Raw genomic sequence first — 24,054 nt, forward strand, 5'->3', positions numbered from 1 at the left:
CCAAGTCTTTGCTATTGTGAATAGTGCCGCAATAAACATACGTGTGCATGTGTCTTTGTAGTAGAATAATTTATAATCCTTTGGGTATATACCCAGTAGTGGGATGGCTGGGTCATATGGTACAAATATACAAGAAAAAACCAAACAACCCCATCAAAAAGTGGGGAAAGGATATGAGCAGACATTTCTCAAAAGAAGACATTCATACAGCTAACAGACACATGAAAAAATGCTCATCATCACTTGCCATTAGAGAAATGCAAATCAAAACCACAATGAGATACCATCTCACACCAGTTAGAATGGCAATCATGAAAAAATCAGGAAACAACAGGTGTTGGAGAGGATGTGGAGAAACAGGAACACTTTTACACTGTTGGTGGGATTATAAACTAGTTCAACCATTATGGAAAACAGTATGGCAATTCCTCAAGGATCTAGAAGAAGGTATTTTTTTAATGCCAAGCATTTACATTAGTTAATGATTCATGATGATAAACACACTTCAAAATAGGAAGCATCTCAAAAGTTATAGATTATGCTGAAAAAATTCCACAATGGCATTACCAATTATGCTTTCATTTAAAACTAAACACAATAACAGAGCTTTCCTTGATATATAATTTTAAAATCAAATCTGAAACTTAAATTATTCTTAATAGGCTTGACTCGAACCATCAAGATTGAATTATTAATAATTCATTCAATGTGATAACAATCTAAAGAGATGCCAAAAGATTTGGCCACTTAATTTGATATGATCAAATCTTTTGGTAGCTTATTATACCATGACTAAAGATCAACCTATTAAAATGTGCCATCTGCGTATTATTGGAAACATTTGCTGGATACCGAAATTTACTTTCTATGTCACATGCAGAGATGTTTATTTTTGTGTTTAATAAATTTTTTTTTTTTTTTTTTTTTTTTTTTTTGAGAAGGAGTCTTGCTCTGTCGCCCGGGCTGGAGTGCAGTGGCCGGATCTCAGCTCACTGCAAGCTCCACCCCCCGGGTTTACACCATTCTCCTGCCTCAGCCTCCCGAGTAGCTGGGACTACAGGTGCCTGCCACCTCGCCCGGCTAGTTTTTTGTATTTTTTAGTAGAGACGGGGTTTCACCATGTTAGCCAGGATGGTCTCGATCTCCTGACCTCGTGATCCACCTGTCTCAGCCTCCCAAAGTGCTGGGATTACAGGCTTGAGCCACCGCACCCGGCCGTGTTTAATAAATTTTGATTTAATTATTCTAATAATCTTTAATGTTGATTTTCCTACTATTGTTAAAACAATTTTCATGGCAGTGTCTAGACTTTTGTTGTTGTTGTTAAAACTGGTAGTTCGTTTTTTTTTTCTCTTCAGGGCACTGTCAGAATTAACTAGAAATTTCCCTATTTATAGCCTGAACACAAATCCAAGTCATATGTTAAAAATAGATAAAGCATCTATATCAGTATTAGTCTCATTGTATAAGCAAATTTTTCTAACCACATTTTGTACTTCATTTTGTATACCTCGAAGCCCACACACACACAAAAACCTATCTTTGTGCACTTAAATATACAAATAATGCTGAGGCAGAAGGAGATAACTTCCCCAGTAGCTATATCTCAACAGTGTCCAATATTTAGATGCAGGGAACACAGAATAGTTATATTCATCCTGGAACTCTTCAGAACATTGAGAAATATTTTACATTTAATTCCATCCTAACCCAGCTAGTTAGGTAAACATGCATTTTGGCAGTTTCATAGTAAGAACATATTTTGGCATAAAATGTCTTCAATTAAGATTTTCCAGAATGTGGACTAAATAATTTAGTAAAACATTCCCTTCAGTTCATCTAGTTCTGCTGCAAAAACAATCCCTGATAGCTTCACACATTGGTTTCTTCCATGGCAAAAACATTTTATGAATATTAAGAGCATATAGCTGACACGAATATCACATATGTACTGGAAAGAAACTAGAAATACACAGCTAGTTGAAATGGAGGATAAAATGATCAAATACAATCTTTAAAGATAAAATTGAGAAACTAGGTTTTTTTAAATCCTTCTAATAAGACATTATAAATTGAAAATAAAGGAGGGTGTAATCCTGGTAATTAGATTATCCTAAAATTTGCTGTAATCATAAACTACACATGTATAAGAAACAACAGAAAAAGAATTTTCTTTCTTTCAGAACTATGTCTGGTTGCAAGCAACAGAAAATCTGACTAACAGTGACCTAAACAAATATTAATATAAGACTCTGTCTTACATAACTAGAGGTGAGAAGCCAGGTAGCCCAGAGCTGGTTAATACTAAGCTCTTCCTAAATGTCTGCTTTCCCATCTTTCACATGCTAACTTTTTGTCATGCTTCTAACCTCATGTTCAGAAGGTCACCTCTAGGCATCATGTCTGCAGTCCTGGCCATGAAGAAGGGTGAAGGGTCATGCCAGCTAAGCCTCTGTTCCTTTTCATGAGAAAAGCAAAAGCATTCCTGAGAGCCTCGCCTTCCCATATCTCATGAGCCAGAACTAGGTGACATCAACATCCTTAGGCTAATTGCTACCCAAGAGGGGTGAGATTACCATAACTGATTACAGCAATGATTCATTCCATTGCTACCTAAAGAAATTAGGATTCTGTTGGCCGTGGAGAGTGGAGAGGATCAAATAATGGTGATAGTGATGGGTTGGAACACATTATCTTTCTCCAGCAAATAATTCTGGAGGATAAATATTTCCTTAGGTGTCACATCACTACCTGATTTAATTCAAAAGTATTCCATGTATTATATTTTTAATTGCACCTGATTTTTATTTAAACAAGTCAGCAGTAAAAGTAGGAGCATTTTAATGTACTTTTAAAACTTGCCAATTGCCACACACACACACAAAAAGCGAGCAAGAAAGAGAGTACCAGTTATTTGTCTAGTTCTTGATTGTGTCTGGCTTGTACAACCTCTTTGCTATAACATAGAATCTTCTCCTTCTATTCCTGGCTTTAAATCTCCCCAAATCCCTCCTCTTCCAGGTTTCCAATCATCTCTGCCCCACCAGCATCTATTCTTATTGCCTTCTCTTGCCTCTAGCTAGCCCTGTGCTCACTCAGCACTCTTACTTCCCTATTCATTCTTCAGTGTCCTGCAATATGGCATCTGCACTCAATGCTCTACTGAAAAAACTTTAAACTAAGTCATCTGCTAGTTTCCATAATAATTTTTCATATATCTTTACCTGTGTGCAATATTTAATGAGAGTGACCACCCTCTGTCAAAACTCTCCTTTGTGGGTTCTATAAAACTTATTTCTTGAAAGGCAGTACTTTATAGAAGTTAAGTGCATGGGCTCAAGATTCAGACTTAGACTTCATTCCAAGTTGTACAATTTATTCTTTGTTAACAGTAATGAGAAAATCATTTAAGCAAACTGTGTCTGTTTTCTTATTTGCAAAAAGAAAAAAGAAAAAGCCTATCTGCCTCATAGGGCTGTTGTGAGAGAATTCAATGAGATAATCCATTTAAAAGATTTAACATAGGAACTATCACAGTTTATGTTCAACAACTCAATAACAGCTCTTAACTATTACCTTACATTTCTTCCAGTCCTCCTAGTCTTTGCAAAACTGTACACTGACTTGCAAAAGAGGTATACTACTAAAACAAACTCCAATTATTTTAACAACAACCTTGTTCAGACCTACATGTATCAAGACAAGACCATAATCACAGTAACTCCACATGGGCTTATGTGTTTCCAAGATACAAGATTTTTCATTAACTCATGTAGTTTGCAATTTCTCACCAACCCCTGCCCAACCATGCTAGCTTTACCCTAAAACTGAAACCACAAACTCTTTTCTGTTTGACTTTTGATCAATGCAATTTCTCTTGTTTTCTATTTTTACAAAATAACTTCTTAATGCAAATGTAAGAGTTAACTTTCACTAAACTATTCTTATTGGCTTATTCCTATCTGTGGGACAAAATATTTTGAATAGTGCTCATCTTAAACAAAATACCAGCTATTTATCTCCCAACTTTCTCTTATCAGCAAATTTGATAAACATGTTTCTTTTGTTTTGTTTTGTTTTGAGACTGAGTCTCACTCTGTGGCCCAGGCTGTAGTGCAGTGGCGCGATCTCAGCTCACTGCAAGCTCTGCCTCCTGGGTTTATGCCCTTCTCCTGCCTCAGCGTCCCGAGTAGCTGGAACGACAGGCGCCTGCCACCACGCCTGGCTAGTTTTTTATGTTTTTTAGCAGCGACGGGGTTTCACCGTGTTAGCCAGAATCAACACATTAGGTTGCCTAATTTATATATATGTAAACCTGCAAACAGTTGAGGACAACAAAGCCAGAAAGTGCACTAACCACATATATAACCAAAATATGTAACTTCACTAAACTGCATGTTATTTTTATAGCTCAATAACATTTGCTCCAGCTGGAAGGGTGCATGTTGTTCTTTCCCTCTGCTAATGCTGGAAGGTTAAGTCTCAGACAAGAAGCTCTAACGAAAGCCTTTATACTAAATCCAATCAACACTGATGGCCTAGGTAGCCACTGGAGAAAAACAGAGCAACTATACCTACAATGCACTAAAAGACCATGGCAGACACCACATAGAGATTAGAATAACATGCCCTTGTACTTCTAATCCAAAGAAATGTGTATACGCATGTGTTAGTGTTGTATATTAATAAGATGGTTTTGTTTCAATATATTCAATAATTTTATATTATATAATTGCTTGCTATGTTTAAGAATTATATGTAATAAATATAAATTATTTGGAGAGGTTACTTGCTATAGTTCAAATGTTTGTGCTGTTCCAAAATTTATGTTTAAACTTAATCCCCAATCCAATGATACTGAGGTAGGGACTTTTAAAAGTGATTAAGTCATGAGGGCTCCACCCTCATTAGTGGGATTAGTGTCTTTATAAAAGGGCTTGAGGGAATGAGTTCATCCCTTTTCCCCTCTGCCATGTGAGGCTGCAGCAAGGAGGTATAATCTTGGAAGCAAAGAGAAAGCCAAATCTATTAATACTGGTGCCTTAATCTTTGACTTCCCAGCCTCCAGAACTGTGAGAAATAAATTTCTTTTATTTGTAAATTACCCAATCTAAGCTATTTTTGTTATACCAGCCTGAAAGGGCTAAGACACTACTTCTGACTGGTTTTCATATTACTACACCAAAGTCAATGTAGTGAATGTATCATGGTTTATTGTAGAACTAAAACTGCCATAATTTTGTCAGAAATCCAAGAAAATGGTACAGTACTAAGATAGGAAGTGGCAGGAGAAGAGCAGGCAAAAGTAAATAATTGCCAGATTGTGAGAAACCAGAAAGACCATACTAAGGAACTAGAAAATCATCTCATATGGTTTGGCTGTGTCCTCACCCAAACCTCATCTTGAATTGTAGCTCCCACAATATCCATGTGTCATGAGAGGAACTTGGTGGAAGGTCAATGCATCATGGGCGTGGGTTTTTCCCTGTGCTATTTTCGTGATAATGAATAAGTCTCATGAGATCTGATGGTTTCATAAAGGGGCATACCCTTGTACATGTGCTCTTTCCTGCTGCCATGTAAGACATGACTTTGCCCTTCTTTTGCCTTCCACCATGATTATGAGGTCTCCTCAGCCATGTAGAACTATGAGTCAGTTCAACCTCCTTCCTTTTGTTATAAATTACTGAGTCTCAGATATGTCTTTATTAGCAGCATGAGAACAGACTAATATAGCAAATTGGTACCAGTAGAGTGGGGTGCTGCTATAAAGATACTTTAAAATGTGAAAGTGATTTTGGAACTGGGTAATAGGCAGAAGCTGGAACAGTTTGGAGGGCTCAGAAGAAGACAGAAAAATGTGGGAAAATTTGGAACTTCCTAGAGACTTGTTGAATGGCTTTGACCAAAATGATCATAGTAATATGGACAATAAAGTCCAGACTAAGGTGGTCTCAGATGGAGATGAGGAACTTGTTGGGGACTGGAGTAAAGGTCACTCTTGCTTTGCAAAGATGCTGGCACCATTTTGGCCCTGCCCTAGAGATCTGTGGAACTTTGAACTTGAGAGCGATGACTTAGGATATCTGATGGAAGAAATTTCTAAGCAGTGAAGTATTCAAGAGGAGGAAGAGCATAAAAGGTTGGAAAATTTGCAGACTGATGATGCACTAGAAAAGAAAACCCATTTTCTCGGGAGAAATACAAGCTAGCTGCAGAAATTTGCATAAGTAATTATGAGCCAAAAGTTAATCTCCAAGACAACAGGAAAATGTCTCCAGGAATGTTAGAGACTTTTGTAGCAGCCCCTGCCATCACAGGTCTGGAGAAGTAGGAGGAAAAAATGGTTTCGTGGGCCAGGCCCAGGGCCCACTGCTGTATGCAGTCTAGAAACTTGGTCCCCTGTGTGCCAGTCACTCCAGCCATGGCCAAAAGGGGCCAAGGTACAGCTCAAGCCATGGCTTCAGGGGGTATAAGCCCAAAGCATTGGCAGCTTCAGTGTGGTGTTGAGTCTGTGGATGCATGGAAGTCAAGAACTGAGGTTTGGGAACCTCTACCTAGATTTCAGAGAATGTATGAAAAGCCTGGATGCCCAGGAAGAAGTTTGCTGCAGGGGCAGGGCCCTCATGCAGAACTTCTGCTAGGGCAAAGCAAAAGAAAAATGTGGGATTGGAGAACCCACACAGAGTCCTCACTGGTGCACTGCCTAATGGAGCTGTTAGAAGAGGGCCACCAACCTCCAGACCTCAGAATGGTGGATCCACCAACAGCTTGCACTGTGTACCTAGAAAAGCCACAGACACTCAACACCAGCCCATGAAAGCAGCCAGGAGTGGGGCTGGACACTTCAGAGTCACAGGGAAGGAGCTGCCCAAGATCATGGGAGCCCACTTCTTGCATCAATGTGACCTAGATGTGAGATATAAAGTCAAAGGAGATCATTTTGGAACTTTAAGGTTTAATGACTGCCCTATTGGGTTTTAGACTTCATGGTGCCTGTAGCCCCTTAATTTTGGTATATTTCTCCCATTTTGAACTGGTGTATTTACCCACTGCCTGCATCCCCATTTTATCTGGGAAGTAACTAACTTGCTTTTGATTTGACAAGCTCCTAGGCAGAAGGGGCTTGCCTTGTCTCAGATGAGACTTAGGATTGTGGATTTTTGAGTTAATACTAAAATGAGTTAAGACTTTGGTGGACTGTTGGGAAGGCATAATTGGTTTTGAAATGTGAAGACATAAGATTTTGGAGGGGCTAGGGTAGAAGGATATGGTTTGGCTGTGTCCCCACCCAAATCTCATCTTGAATTGTAGCTCCCATTATTCCCATATGTCATGGGACGGACCTGGTGGGAGGTAACTGAATCAAGGGGAAGGCTTCTCTCATATTGTTCTCATGATAGTGAATAAGTCTCACGATATCTGATGGTTTTACAAAGGGGAGTTCCCCTGCACACACTCTCTGGCCTGCCGCCAAGTAAGATGTGACTTTGCTCCTCTTTTGCCTTCTGCCATGATTATGAGGCCTCCCCAGCCATGTGGAACTATGAGACAATCAAAGCTCATTTATTTATAAATTACACAATCTCAAATATGTCTTTATTAGCAGTGTAAGAACAGACTAATACATCATCTAAATATTTTGATTACACATATGACATTATCCCATCTGTATTTTAGAAATATAATTCTAGTAGCATGTAGAGGAAGGATTGAATAGAGAAGAAACACAAATGAGATCCTGTAGAAGTTCTTTAGATCATGTAGAAGGCATGAGGAAACAATCCAGGGCAGAAGGAGCAGGATAAAACTCAAAAGGATTGGGAGATTGAAACATTGCAACTGCAGAGTCTCTAACAGTGGTCTTCCAAACCAGTTGATTATCAAAAGCACCTGGGGAAATTATAAAGTTTGCATTCCCTGGCCAATCTCAGAACTATTAAATTAAAATTTAAAGGATGTGGTTGCAGAAATACTCATTACACCACAGAAGCTTATAATACAGGCAGGGCAGCCTACAAAAGTTCTGTTTCCACACACTTGAATGACTGAGCTGCAGTGTCTTTAAATCAGGAACACAGAAAAAGGATCTTTACAGAGATTGATAATGAGTTGAGGTTTGAGCATCTTGAAATTAAGCTACTTACAGGACACCCAGATGTAAAAGTCTTGTAGACAAGAGGATATATAGGTCTGGAGCCCAGAAGAGAGATTAGAACTAGAGATACAACATCCTAGGATTAGATAAGGTCCTCCAGAGAAAGAATTTAGCTTCAGATAAGAGATGATCTCATGAAAAAGCCAAAAGAGCACCTAAATCTAAGACAAGTGTGCAGATAGATGATAATATTAAAGTTGCCAAAGGAAGGATAAATATACCTAACAGATAATTCCATTAAATCAAATGTCTTTTAGAAAAATTTCATGTCATTTTTCATTGGCCTAATAGAGCTTAAAAATTTTCAAGGATGTTATAATGCATTGTTCCTCAAAAAAAAAAAATTCCAGTGGGAAACATGAGCAGGTCTTCAAAAAGTTAACAGAGTGAATTTCTTAACCCGGAGTTCTAATTTGATTGCACTGTGGTCTGAGAGACAGTTTGTTATAATTTCTGTTCTTTTACATTTGCTGAGGAGTGCTTTACTTCCAACTATGTGGTCAGTTTTGGAATAACTGCGATGTAGCGCTGAGAACAATTTATATTCTGTTGATTTGGGATGGAATCACTTAACTACATGGAAACAGAACAATCTGTTCCTGAATGACTACTGAGTACATAATGAAATGAAGGCAGAAATAAGATGATCTTTAAAACCAAAGAGAAAAAAGAAACATCATACCAAAATCTGTGGGACACATTTAAAGCAGTGTATAGAGGGAAATTTATAGCACTAAATGCCCACAAGAGAAAGCAGGAAAGATCTAAAATTGACACCCTATTTTAACAATTAAAAGAATTAGAAAAGCAAGAGCAAACACATTCAAAAGCTAGCAGAAGGCAAGAAAAAACTACTATCAGAGCAGAACTGAAAGAGATAGAGACACAAAACACCCTTCAAGAAATCAGTGGATCCAGGAGCTGATTTTTGGAAAAGATCAACAAAATTGATAGACTGCTAGCAAGAATAATAAAGAAGAAAAGAGAGAAGAATCAAATAGAGTCAATAAAAAAATGATAAAGGGGATATCACCACTGATCCCACAGAAATACAAAGTACCATCAAGAATACTATAAACACCTCTAGGCAAATAAACTAGAAAATCTAGAAGAAATGGACACATTCCCGGACCCATACACTCTCCTAAGACTAAACCCAGAAGAAGTTGAATCCCTGAATAGACCAATAACAGGTTTTGAAATTGAGGCAATAATTAATAGCCTACCAACCAAAAAAAGTCCAGAACAAGAAGGATTCATAACCGAATTCTACCAGAGGTACAAGGAGAAGCTGGTACCATTCCTTCTGAAACTATTCAAATCAATAGAAAAAGAGGGAATCCTCCCTAACTCATTTTATGAGGCCAGCATCATCCTGATAGCAAAGCCTGGCAGAGACACAACAAAAAAAGAGAATTTTAGACCAATATCCCTGATGAACATCGATGCAAAAATCCTCAATAAAATACTGGTAAACCAGATCCAGCAGCACATCAAAAAGCTTATCCACCATGGGCTTCATCCCTGGGATGCAAGGCTGGTTCAACATATGCAAATCAATAAATGTAATCCAGTATATAAGCAGAACCAAAGACAAAAACCACATGATTATCTCAATAGATGCAGAAGAGGCCTTTGACAAAATTCAACAGCACTTCATGCTGAAAACTCTGAATAAATTAGGTATTGATGGGACGTATCTCAAAATAATAAGAGCTATTTATGACAAGCCCATAGCCAATATCATACTGAATGGGCAAAAAATGGAAGCATTCCCTTTGAAAACTGGCACAAGACATGGATTCCCTCCCTCACCACTCCTATTCAACGTAGTGCTGGAAGTTCCGACCAGGGCAATCAGGCAGGAGAAAGAAATAAAGGGTATTCAATTAGGAAAAGAGGAAGTCAAGTTGTCCCTGTTTGCAGATGACAAGATTGTATATTTAGAAAACCCCATTGTCTCAGCCACAAATCTCCTTAAGCTGATAAGCAACTTCAGCAAAGTCTCAGGATACAAAATCAATGTGCAAAAATCAAAGCATTCTTACACAACAATAACAGACAAACAGAGAGCCAAATCATGAGTGAACTCCCATTCATGATTGCTTCAGAGAGAATAAAATACCTAGGAATCCAATTTACAAGAGGTGTGAAGGACCTCTTCAAGGAGAACTACAAACCACTGCTCAATGAAATAAAAGAGGACACAAACAAATGGAAGACCATTCCATGCTCATGGTTAGAAAGAATCAATATTGTGAAAATGGTCATACTGCCCAACTTAATTTATAGATTGAATGCCATCCCCATCAAGCTACCAATGACTTTCTTCACAGAATTGGAAAAAACTGCTTTAAAGTTCATATGGAACCAAAAAAGAGCCTGCCTTGCCAAGTCAATCCTAAGCCAAAAGAAAAAAGAAGAAAAAGAAATGAACAAAGCCTTCAAGAAGTATGGCATTATGTAAAAAGATCAAATCTACGTCTGATTGGGGGGCCAGAAAGAGAAGGGAAAAATGGAACCAAGTTGGAAAACACTCTTCAGGATATCATTCAGGAGAATTTCCCTAACCTAGTAGGGCAGGCCAACATTCAAAGTCAGGAAATACAGAGAATGCCACAAAGATACTCCTCGAGAAGAGCAACTCCAAGACACATAATTGTCAGATTCACCAAAGTTGAAATGAAGGAAAAAATCTGAAGGGCACCAGAGAGAAAGGTCTGGTTACCCACAAAGGGAAGCCCATCAGACTAACAGCAGATCTCAGAAGAAAGTCTACAAGCCAGAAGAGAGTGGAGGCCAATATTCAACATTCTTAAAGAAAAGAATTTTAAACCCAGAATTTCATATCCAGCCAAACTAAGTTTCATAAGTGAAGGAGAAATAAAATCCTTTACAGATAAGCAAATGTTTAGAAATTTTGCCACCACGAGGCCTGCCTTACAAGAGATCCTGAAGGAAGCATTAAACATGGAAAGGAACAACCAGTACCAGCCATTGCAAAAACATGCCAAAATGTAAAGACCGTCGAGGCTAGGAAGAAACTGCATCAACTAATGAGCAAAATAACCAGTTAATATCATAATGGCAGGATCAAGTTCATACATAACAGTATTAACCTTAAATGTAAATGGACTAAATGATCCAATTAAAAGACACAGACTGGCAAACTGGATAAAGAGTCAAGACCCACCAGTTTGCTGTATTCAGGAGACCCATCTCACATGCAGAGATATACATAGGCTCAAAATAAAGGGATGGAGGAAGATCTACCAAGCAAATGGAGAACAAAAAAAAAGCAGGGGTTGCAATCCTAGTCTCTGATAAAACAGACTTTAAACCATCAAAGATCAAAAGAGACAAAGAAGGCCATTATAAAATGGCAAAGGGATCGATTCATCAGGAAGAGCTAACTATCCTAAATATAAATGCACCCAACACAGGAGCACCCAGATTCATAAAGCAGGTCCTTAGAGACTTACAAAGAGACTTAGATGCCCATACAATAATAATGGGAGACATTGACACCCCACTATCAACATTAGACAGATCAACAAGACAGAAAGTTAACAAGGATATCTAGGAATTGAACTCAACTCTGCACCAAGCAGACCTAATAGACATCTACAGAACTCTCCACCCAAAATCAACAGAATATACATTGTTCTCAGCATCACATCACACTTATTCCAAACTTGACCACATAATTGGAAGTAAAGCACTCCTCAGCAAATGTACAAGAACAGAAATTATAACAAACTCTCTCTCAGACCACAGTGCAATCAAACTAGAACTCAGGAATAAGAAACTCAACCAAAACCGCTCAACTACATGGAAACTGAACAACCTGCTCCTGAATGACTACTGGTACATAACAAAATGAAGGCAGAAATAAAGATGTTCTTTGAAACCAAAGAGAACAAAGATATAACATACCAGAATCTCTGGAACGCATTTAAAGCAGTGTGTAGAGGGAAATTTATAGCACTAAATGCCCACAAGAGAAAGCAGGAAAGATCTAAAATTGACACCCTAACATCACAATTAAAAGAACTAGAGAAGCAAGATCAAACACATTCAAAAGCTAGCAGAAGGCAAGAAATAACTAAGATCAGAGCAGAACTGAAGGAGATAGAGACACAAAAAACCCTCCAAAAAATCAATGAATCCAGGAGTTGGTTTTTTGAAAAGATCAATAAAATTGACAGACCGCTAGAAAGACTAATAAAGAAGAAAAGAGAGAAGAATCAAATAGATGCAATAAAAAATGATAAAGGGGCTATCACCACCGACCCCACAGAAATACAAACTACCATCAGAGAATACTATAAACACCTCTACGAAAATCAACTAGAAAATCTAGAAGAAATGGATAATTTCCTGGACACTTACACTCTCCCAAGACTAAACCAGGAAGAAGTTGAATCCCTGAATAGACCAATAGCAGGCTCTGAAATTGAGGCAATAATTAATAGCCTACCAACCAAAAAAAGTCCAGGACCAGATGGATTCACAGCTGAATTCTACCAGAGGTACAAGGAGGAGCTGGTACCATTCCTTCTGTAACTATTTCAATCAATAGAAAAAGAGGGAATCCTCCCTAACTCATTTTATGAGGCCAGCATCATCCTGATAGCAAAGCCTGGCAGAGACACAACAAAAAAAGAGAATTTTAGACCAATATCCCTGATGAACATCGATGCAAAAATCCTCAATAAAATACTGGTAAACCAGATCCAGCAGCACATCAAAAAGCTTATCCACCATGATCAAGTGGGCTTCATCCCTGGGATGCAAGGCTGGTTCAACATTCGCAAATCAGTAAACGTAATTCTGCATATAAACAGAACCAAAGACAAAAACCACATGATTATCTCAAGAGATGCAGAAAAGGCTTTTGACAAAATTCAACAGCTGTTTATGCTAAAAACGCTCAAGAAATTCAGTACTGATGGAATGTATCTCAAAATAATAAGAGCTATTTATGACAAACCAACAGCCAATATCTTACTGAATGGGCAAAAAATTGAAGCATTCCCTCTGAAAACTGGCACAAGACAGGGATGCCCTCTCTCACCACTCCTATTCAACATGGTGTTGGAAGTTCTGGCTAAGGCAATCAGGCAAGAGAAGGAAATCAAGGGTATTCAGTTAGGAAAAGAAGAAGTCAAATTGTCCCTGTTTGCAGACGACATGATTGTATATTTAGAAAACACCATTTTCTCAGCCCAAAATATCCTTAAGCTGATAAGAAACTTCAGCAAAGTCTCAGGATACCAAATTAATGGGCAAAAATCACAAGCATTCTTATACACCAGTAACAGACAAACAGAGAGCGAAATCATGAATGAACTTCCATTCACAATTGCTTCAAAGAAAATAAAATACCTAGGAATCCAACTTACAAGTGATGTAAAGGACCTCTTCAAGGAGAACTACAAACCACTGCTCAGTGAAATAAAAGAGGACATAAACAAATGGAAGAACATACCATGCTCATGGATAGGAAGAATCAATATCATGAAAATGGCCATACTGCCCAAGGTAATTTATAGATTCAATGCCATCCCCATCAAGCTACCAATGACTTTCTTCACAGAATTGGAAAAAACTGCTTTAAAGTTCTTATGGAACCAAAAAAGAGCCCGCATTGCCAAGACAATCCTAAGTCAAAAGAACAAAGCTGGAGGCATCATGCTACCTGACTTCAAAGGCTACAGTAACCAAAACAGCATGGTACTGGTACCAAAACAGAGATATAGACCAATGGAACAGAACAGAGTCCTCAGAAATAATACCACACATCTACAGCCATCTGATCTTTGACAAACCTGAGAAAAGCAAGAAATGGGGAAAGGATTCCCTATTTAATAAATGGTGCTGGGAAAATTGGCTAGCCAGAAGTAGAAAGCTGAAACTGAATCCTTTCCTTACTCCTTATACGAAAATTCATTCAAGATGGATTAGAGACTTAAATGTTAGACCTAATACCATAAAAACCCTAGAAGAAAACCTAGGTAATACCATTCAGTACATAGGCATGGGCAAGGACTTCATGCCTAAAACACCAAAAGCAACGGCAGCACAAGCAAAAATTGACAAATGGGATCTAATTAAACTAAAGAGCTTCTGCACAGCAAAAGAAACTATTATCAGATTGAACAGGCAACCTACAGAATGGGAGAAAACTTTTGCAATCTACTCATCTGACAAAGGGCTAATATCCAGAACCTACAAAGAACTCAAACAAATTTACAAGAAAAAAACAAACAACCCCATCAAAAAGTGGGCAAAGGATATGAACAGACATTTCTCAAAAGAAGACATTCATACAGCCAACAGACACATGAGAAAATGCTCATCATCACTGGCCATCAGAGAAATGCAAATCAAAACCACAATGAGATACCATCTCACACCAGTTAGAATGGCAATCATTAAAAAGTCAGGAAACAACAGGTGTTGGAGAGGATGTGGAGAAATAGGAACACTTTTACACTGTTGGTGGGATTATCAACTAGTTCAACCATTATGGAAAACAGTATGGCGATTCCTCAAGGATCTAGAACTAGAAGTACCATATGACCCAGCCATCCCATTACTGAGTATATACTCAAAGGATTATAAATCATGCTGTTATAAAGACACATGCACACGTATGTTTATTGTGGCAGTATTCACAATAGCAAAGACTTAGAATCAACTCAAATGTCCATCAGTGACAGACTGGATTAAGAAAATATGGCACATATACACCATGGAATACTATGCAGCCATAAAAAAGGATGAGTTGGTGTCCTTTGTAGGTACATGGATGCGGCTGGAAACCATCATTCTCAGCAAACTATCACAAGAACAGAAAACGAAACACCGCATGTTCTCACTCATAGGTGGGAACTGAACAATGAGATCACTTGGACTCGGGAAGGGGAACGTCACACACTGGAGCCTATCACAGGGAAGGGGGTGGGGGGAGGGATTGCATTGGGAGTTATACCTGATGTAAATGACGAGTTGATGGGTGCTGACCAGTTGATGGGTGCAGCACACCAACATTGCGCAAGTATACATATGTAACAAACCTGCACGTTATGCACATGTACCCTAGAACTTAAAAGTATAATAAAAATTAAAAAAAGAAAATTTTAAATAAATGAGATCAAGCTTCTGAAGCCCTGCTTTTAAGAATTATAACAGGAGATGAAACATGACTTTACCAGTATGATCCTGAAGACAAAGTACAAGCAAAGCAATGGCTACTGAGAAGTGAAAGTGGCCCAATCAAACCACAAATTGATGGTCAAGAGAAGATATTATGACAGCAGTTTTGGAGATTCTCAAGGCATTTTTCCTATTGATTTTCTGGAAAGTAAAAGAAAAAAAAAAAGATAGCATCTGCTTATTATGAGTGTTTTGAGAATGCTAGCCAAAGCTTTAGCAGAAAAATGCCTGGAAAAGCCTCACCAGAGAGTTTTTCTCCACCATGACTATGCTCCTACTCATTCATCCCATCTAACAAGGGCAATTTTGTGAAAGTTTCTATGTGGAATCATTAGGCATCCACCTTACTGTCCTGATTTGGCTTGGCTCTTTCTGACTTCTTTTTGTTTCCTAATCTTAACAAATCTATAAAGGGCACCAATTTTTCTTCAGTTAGTAACATAAAAACAAAAAAGATTGCATTGATATGGTTTAATTTCTAAAACCCTCAGTTCTTAAGGGATAGACTAATAGCTGGTATCATCACTTAAAAAGTGCCTTGACTATGATGGAAGTTACATTGAGAAATAAAGTTTATGTTTTCATTTTTATCTTTTAATTCCATTTTCCACAAATTTTTTAAAGCCCCCTCTTGTAGCAGATGTGTTAGTACATCTTTTCCTGAGTCTGAGATTTCTTTACCTGTTACAATGAAGTAAAGCACTATACGAAACCAATACATGAATTTCACACTAAAAGCTTCAGTGTCTTGTCCAAGTTAGGTACATTGACTGTCTATTTTGCAGTTTCCTATTGCCCATCTAAGGATTACCTGGAACAACATCATCTGAGGAGATATTTTAAAAACCTGGACTATTTCAACACAGCAATGAAAAGGCAAATAAGCCCACTGAAAATGGGCAGAGGATCTGAATAGACATTTCTCCAAAGAAGATACATACACACATCTGTGTGTATAGAAGATATGTATGTGTTATACACCATGGAATACTATGCAGTCATAAAAAGGATGAGTTCATGTCCTTTGTAGGGACATGGATGAAGCTGGAAACCATCATTCTCAGCAAACTATCGCAGGGACAAAAAAAACAAACATCGCATGTTCTCACTCATGGGTGGGAGTTAAACAATGAGAACACTTGAACACCAGAAGGGGAGCATCACACACTGGGCCCTGTCATGGGGTGGGGGGAGGGGGAAAGGATGGCACTGGGAGACATACCTAATGTAGATGACGAGTTGATGGGTGCAGCACAACAACATGGCACATGTAACAAACCTGCATGTTGTGCACATGTACCCTATAACTTAAAAGTATAATAAAAAAAATGAAAAAGAAAAAGAAAATAACACACAAAAAAAGAAAGAAAAAAGAAGAAGAAGATACATACGTGTGTATCTTCCATATTGACATACAGCCAATAAGTACCTGAAAATATACTCAACATCATTAGTCATTAGAGAAATCAAAACCACAATAACACCCCATTTCACACCTTCTACAATGGCCAAAATTAAAAATACACACAATAACAAGAATGTGGAAAAACTAAAACTCTCATACACTGCTGGTGAGCAGAAAATAGTGCAGTCACCTTGGAAAACAGTTAGGAATTTCCTCAAAAAGGTAAACATAGAGTTACCATATGATCTAGCAGTTCCACTTCTGGGTACATACCCAATACAAGTAAAAACATATGGTCACACAAAAACTTATATGCAAATGTTCACAGCACCACTATTTTAAAAGTGAAAATGGCTTTTACCTCCATCAACTGGTGAGTGAATAAAGAAAATGCGACACACCCATACAATGGAATATTACTGAGTAATAAGGGTTAATGAAGAACTGAGACATGTTACAACACGTACAAACCTCCAAAACATTAACATCAGTAAAAGGAGCCAGCTACAAAGGGCCACATATTATATGACTCCATTTCTATGAAATATCAAGAACAGGCAAAGCCCTAGAGACAGAAAGTACATTAGCCTGAGGATAGGGGAGGGAGGAATAAAAATTGGTAATGAGTATGGAGTTTCTTTTTGGAACAGCAAAAATGTCATAAGAGTAAGTGTTGATAGTTACGTAACATTTTGTGAATGTAGAGTTGTCTCTCAGTTCCCATGAGTGATTGGTCCCAGGACTGCCGGCAGATACCAAAATCTGCAGATGCTTAAGTCCCAGATATAAAATGGCATAGTATTTGCATATCAACTACACATAACCTCCTGTATGCAGTAAGCCCTCAGTTAACATGGTAGATAGGTTCTCGGAAACTGTGACTTTAAGTGTAATGATGCATAATAAACCAATTTTACTATAGCGAAGTGATATTTAAATAAGAGTGAAGTTTCTATGGCATATTTCTGGTCATAAAAACATCACCAAACTTCTCAATAAATACCCCAAACACTTCTCATATTAAACACTGAAATAAATGTGAACTATACACATATTTAAGAAAGATGAATAAAGACAAGTGCATTAGTCCACTGTCACAATGCTGACAGACATACCTGGGACGAGCAATTTACAAAAGAAAGAGGTTTAATTGGCCTTACAGTTCCATGTGGCTGGGGAAGCCTCACAATCATGGCAGAAGGCAAGTAGGGGCAAGTCACAGCTTACATGGATAACCGCAGGCAAAGAGAAAGAGAACTTGTGCAGGGAAACTCTACCTTCTAAAGTCATCAGATCTCATGAGACTTACTCACTATCATGAGAACAGCATGAGAAAGACCTGCCCTCATGATTCAATTACCTCTCACTGGGTCCCTCCCATAACATGTGGGAATTCAAGATGAGATTTGGGTGGGGACACAGCCAAACCATATCAACAAGTAAGAAAATTATTTAACCAATTAGTGGTGAGTCAGTGAGTGACTGCTGTAACAGGGGTGGTGATGGGTTACATCAAGGAACAAATGTTTGCAAAGCGAAAAATCAGCACCTCCTGCCACCACTCAGTTCCAAAACGATCACAAACAGGGAGGCTCACTGAGCACTTTGGTAGCATATTATTTGCTGTCAAGCATTTGTATGATTACCGTATACTTTACAGATTTTTGCTTGACAATAATTTGCATTCATTTCTTCATTCATTTACCAACCCAATTATTCCAGTTCAGGATCAAGGGTGGCCAGATTTCATCCCTGCAGGTGCTAGACAGGCACCCACCCTAGATAGGACGCCCTTCTATGGCAAGGCACTCATACACACCTACACTCACTCTGACTGGGATCATACCGACATGCCAAAGAACCACACAGGGACAGCTTTAAGATGTGGGAGGAAAACAAAGGACATGGAGAGAACCCACACAGACACAGGTAGAACGTGCAGACTCCGCAGACAGGGGCCCTGGCAGGAAATGATCTTTTTCTCATTAACATTGTAATGAAAAAACATTCAATGAAAGATGTTATTTGAGGATATGTTGTACTTTAAATCAGGGGTCCCAACCTATGGCCAACTTCCTCCCTTAGAAACCAGGTTGCACAGCAGGAGGTAAGCGGGCGAGTGAGTGAGCAAAGCTTCATCTGTATTTACAGCTGCTCCCCATCACTCACATTATGGACTGAACTCTGTGTCCTGTCAGACCAGCGGCACAGTAGATTCTCATAAGAGCGCAAACCCTATTGTGAACTGCACTTGGGAGACATCTAGGTTGCGGGCTCCTTATGAGAAGCTAATGCCTGCTGATCTGTCACTGTCTTCTCTAATCCATAGATGGGACCATCTAATTGCAGGAAAACAAGATCAGGGCGCCCACTGATTCTACATTATGGTGAGTTGTAAAATTATTTCATTACATATTATAATGGAATAATAATAGAAATAAAGCACATAATAAATATAATGTGCTCGAATCATCCCAGAAACATCCCCACCTCCCTAGTCCATGGAAAAACTATCTTCCACAAAACTGGTCCCTGGTGCCAGAAAGGTTAGGGACCGCTGCTTTAAATCATCTCTAGGTTACTTATACTATTAAATACCTAATACAATGCCGGCACATCACTCCACTTGTGTAGAATCAACATAATACTTGGCAGACGGCAAATTCAAGTTTTCCTTTTTAGAATTTTGTAGAATTTTTTCCTGAATATTTTCAATCCAAGATTGGTTGAATCCACAGATGCAGAATCCATAGGGACAGAAGGCTGAGTGTCCTAAAAACCACTGAATTGTACACTTTAAATGGATGAATTCTATGGTATGTGAATTACATCTCAGCAAACTGTTATAAAAAATATGAATTCCCGGGATCCACCCATGAGGATTCTGCAGGTCTGTGATTTAAAAAGCTCCCAAGGTGATCCTAATGCATTCCAGGACAGGGCATCACTGGTGTGCCTAGAAAATTCACTAGAAAGTTGTCTGATGTTTTATGTTTGACAGAAAAGAAAAAATATCAGTAGAGACCGATGGAGGTAACCCATGCAGCAAGAGATGCGATCCCTGCTCACATCCTCCAGGCCTCAAGAAAGAAGCCCCTACCCCTGCCCCAGAGTGGCCGCCCCACAGCCTCCTGCAGCCACCATTCCCACCCTCCTCACAGCTGTGGCAGTCTTCTCACTCAGGATTCCTTCACCCCAAAATGCGTTCATGCAGCTCACCCCACACCACCACACACCCAGGGAACCCCACCACAAAAAGCTTAAACATCTGTGAAACCCTCCAACTTTGGCTCTTTCCTTGTCATTTTAATAAAATCAGCCTTTCTCCTGTCTCCCTCACATGGAGGATAAAGCCTGAGCACCCATTTCTTCTTGGATTCAGATCAGATTTTTTAAAACAGTTTTGTTGTATTTATTCCCATAATTGAAATACAAAAATAAATGAGAGAATATCCTATTTTTCATTAAATACCAAGTTTAAAATACTATCCCTACTATAAAGCCTTCCCAATCCTTTTCTCCCTCCTGAATTCCCACCCAGATGAACTTCTTCCACAACACTGCATACAGGTTTCAGACTTCTGCTTTGGTCCTTACTTGACAATAAGCATTTTTTCCCCTCAACTAAAAACATCTCTTAACCTCAAGGGCTATAAATTTTTCATCTTGTTATCCCAGTACCTATCAGAATTCCAGGTGTATAACAGCTTCCAAGTTCTTAAATGAGTAGAATAAGTGAATAAAATACTGATTCTGATTTGTTAGGGTTTTAGTTTTCCTAATTGAAGGGGCAAAATTAACAGACATCTCTTCTCAGTGTTAATACCAAAATAACAATTTAAACAATACTAAAACTTGAGGTTTAATAAAGTTAACACATTTTTGAATTACCAGAATACCTAGAAGAGCTTTTAGTGTTTTTTTATGCTTCATTTGGATCGTATCTCTCAACATTTCTCATCTCTAATTAGATTGATTCCCTAACGGATTCTAAGTACATCCCTCTGAGAGATAACAAAACTTCTTCAACCACAATCAAAAGACAACATTTTCAAGCTAAAATTTCAGAAAGACTGAAGTCTGTGCAAAAAAAGCATACATAGCTCTGGAGTAAAGAACTTATTTTTAAATAAGTATTTCTTTTATGGGATACTTCTTCATTGTGAAGAAAACATGAGACATTGCCAAAACTAAGAAACACAAACCAATGACAAAATATTGTCAATATTTTTATATAAAATAGTTTTACTTCCATTTACAAGCAATACTCACATACATTAAGTAAATTCTTCCTCATACTTATTCTGAACTAGTAAGTGTTAAAGTAATACTTTAAACTAATGTTGTTTTGTACAACACTCAGAATTATTTTTACCTCAGAAGTCCATGGATGAAATTCAGGATAGCTCTAAATTGAAGATGATGGAACTAACAGTGTGACCCCCAAATATTGTTTTCCATGTGTGGGGTTCCAGATTATTCCAGTTCTGGAATTGTGCCAAATACTGATTGTCATATTCATCAAACAGATAGACTTTTGCTGACTCCAAACAATAGAGATGGTAATATTTTGGTATTTTATGGCAAAAGGCATGAATGTAAATGTTATGCTAACTTCTTCTAAACATACACAGTTCATAAAATCTACAAATATAATGTTGAGAGATGTTGGTAATAGATCAAACCATGATAAAATTTCTCTTTGCTCACAGAAACAGTATTGAGCCTTTTATGACTAAGATTTAAAAGACAATAATTTTATAACAACCTGACCAGGTGCAGTGGCTCACACCTGTAATCTCATTACTTTGGGTTGCCTAGACAGGTGGATCACTTGTGTTTCAGGAGTTCGAGACCAGCCTGGGCAACATGGAGAAACCCCATTTCCACTAAAAGATACAAAAATTAGCTGGCCATGGTGAAATAATGCCTGTGGTTTCAGCTACTCGGGAGGCTGACGTGGGAGGATGGCTTGAGCCTGGGAGGTGAAGGCTGCAGTGAGCCAAGATCATGCCACTGTACTCGAGTCTGGGTGACAGAGCCAGACCTTGTCAAATAAAAAAGAGTAAAAATCATTCCCTTAATTCTCTCAAGTTTTAGTTAGCTAAAATTCAGGATAAAATGCTACATTCATGTGGCATTACAATTTCCCATTTAAAAACATAAAGATCACGGAATTGAAACTGTTGGGCTTCTCACTCCTGTACGTACTGGCTGCACTACAGGCCTGAGCTATCTGGACTTTGCCCAGGATGCCAGCATCAGAGCAAAAAACTTAGAAGATATTCCAGATAATGAAACTCAAACTGGTGATGGGGTTGGAAAAATAAAACATTTTAATGAGCTTACTGGAACAGAAGTCCTAGGACCAACAATGGTACTAAAACTTCTCACACTTGATGGAGGTCCAGACAGTCAATCTTGACCTGTCAGCCTTATTCTAGCTCTTTCAGAAAAAGATGCAATCTCCTAAGACAACTCTTATCTCATTGAACTATCTGTTTACTGGCTTTCTGCAAGCACAATTCATTCTCACAACTCAAACACATGAGCATTCACTCTCATTCATTCACAACTCATTCTCACATCTCAGACACATTCACTCTCACATCTCAAACACATAAGCATTATTTTTACACAAATAAAAAATCCCCATCAGATGCCTATTATTTCTCTAGACATCATAAAATACGGTATACTGGTTTAAGCTTATACTTTATCCAAACTATTATTTTGTTTCTGGTAGGTCACCAAAGAACACTTCATAACATTGTAATTGCTTTACTACCTTTTTGGGGGGAAAAGTTCATAACTTTTGTCTCTTCTCACCTGTGAGCATGCAACAGTACTTTCTTTCATTTGCCCTAATATTAGAACTTCCATTCTGCTTCTACAGAACATGAACAAATCATCTAAAAGTAGCAAGTAATATCATTTCAGCTCTCATTAACCCTGGCAAATGATGGAAGATCAGATACGGGGGGACACAGAATGAGAAACAGTAGCAATTTTTATACCTGGATTATTTTAGTCTGGCACAATTTTATTTTGCATTTGTAGAAAACTGTGGTTTGATCCAAGAGTAAGGGAAAAGACTTTTCATTTGGAATTGAACTTATTTCTTGATAATATTCTCAAAAACTCTGAATCATTTTGGCTGAAACAACACATTAAATGAATATTCTTTTGAAAAAGAAGGATAGGGGAATTAAGAGAAATGTCAAGGAAAAGGACCAGTTGGAATAAACAGAGTCTCTACTCACCTCCCAGTTTTGTTGGCATTTTCTCTCAATTCTCTTCTCACTGATAATACAAAGATACTGCACATCCTACACAAACACAAAGAACTTCTCCCTATTAAGTTCTAGAACTCAGAGTTTATATATGGGATATTAAAATTTACTTGCCAAATTTCCATGCCCTGCCTAGTAGAGGTGATGTGGTATGGAAGGGAATACTAAATCATAACACCTGAAATATTAAGAATAATTTGGTGAATGAAATATTAGAAAAGATTTATTCTCTTATGGGTTGAGTTGTGTCCCCCAAAATTCATATAAAAGTCTGAACTCCTAGATCCCCATAATGTGATCTTATTTGAAGATAGGATGTTTACAGTGGTAATAAATTTAAAATGAGGTCATTAGGAGTGGCCCCTATCCAATATGATTAGTGCCTTTTTAAGAAGAAATTTGGGCACAGAGACACGAAGAGAGAAGATGGTGTTAAGATGCAGGGAGAAGATAGCCATCTATAAACCAAAGAAAGAGGCCTGGAACAGATAATTCCCTCACAGCTTTCATAAGAAACCAACTCTGATAGCACCTACATTTTGGGCCTTTAGGCTCCAGATGTGTGGAACAATAAATTTCTGTTAAACCACCTAGCGTGTGATACTTGATTATGGCTGCCTTCACAAACAAATGTGTTATTTTAAAGACATAAAATTTCATGTTGATTTGTTTAGTCTTCTTAAATTATAATAGATTTAAGGATTCAAAATTTTTTATGTCAAATATGCTCTAACATAAACATTGTACCACAAAAGGTGATATGAAATGAAGGGAAATTACAGTTTGTGCAGGACAAATGAAAGAGTGGAGCAAAAAAATAGTGACAATTTGAAGGCTGAATTTATGGCCATTAAAATCTAAGAATATAAAATCTGATCCAGAGTATCATTGAGTGAGGACATGCCAATCTAATGGCACATTATAATTAGAGTAAAGGATTTTCATCATGAAGGAAGAGAGGGCCAAAATAAATAATC

The 24,054-nt window shown here is 38.0% G+C and overlaps 1 protein-coding gene across 4 annotated transcripts in view; it reads right to left on the reverse strand.

Moving 5' to 3' along the window:
* EPM2A (EPM2A glucan phosphatase, laforin) overlaps positions 1-24,054 on the reverse strand; it is a 134,363-nt gene that overhangs the window by 96,863 nt on the left and 13,446 nt on the right. The window contains exon 1 of one of the 4 annotated variants that reach the window (XM_026447397.1): positions 21,577-22,414. The exons of the other annotated variants lie outside the window; for them this stretch is intronic. The gene's annotated coding sequence lies outside the window, so the exon portion shown is untranslated. Of the gene's footprint in view, positions 1-21,576; positions 22,415-24,054 lie in introns of those variants that run through there. 4 annotated transcript variants of the gene reach the window in all.

Source organism: Piliocolobus tephrosceles, chromosome 5 (assembly GCF_002776525.5).
Source record: "Piliocolobus tephrosceles isolate RC106 chromosome 5, ASM277652v3, whole genome shotgun sequence".
Classification (NCBI taxonomy): Eukaryota; Metazoa; Chordata; class Mammalia; order Primates; family Cercopithecidae; genus Piliocolobus; species Piliocolobus tephrosceles.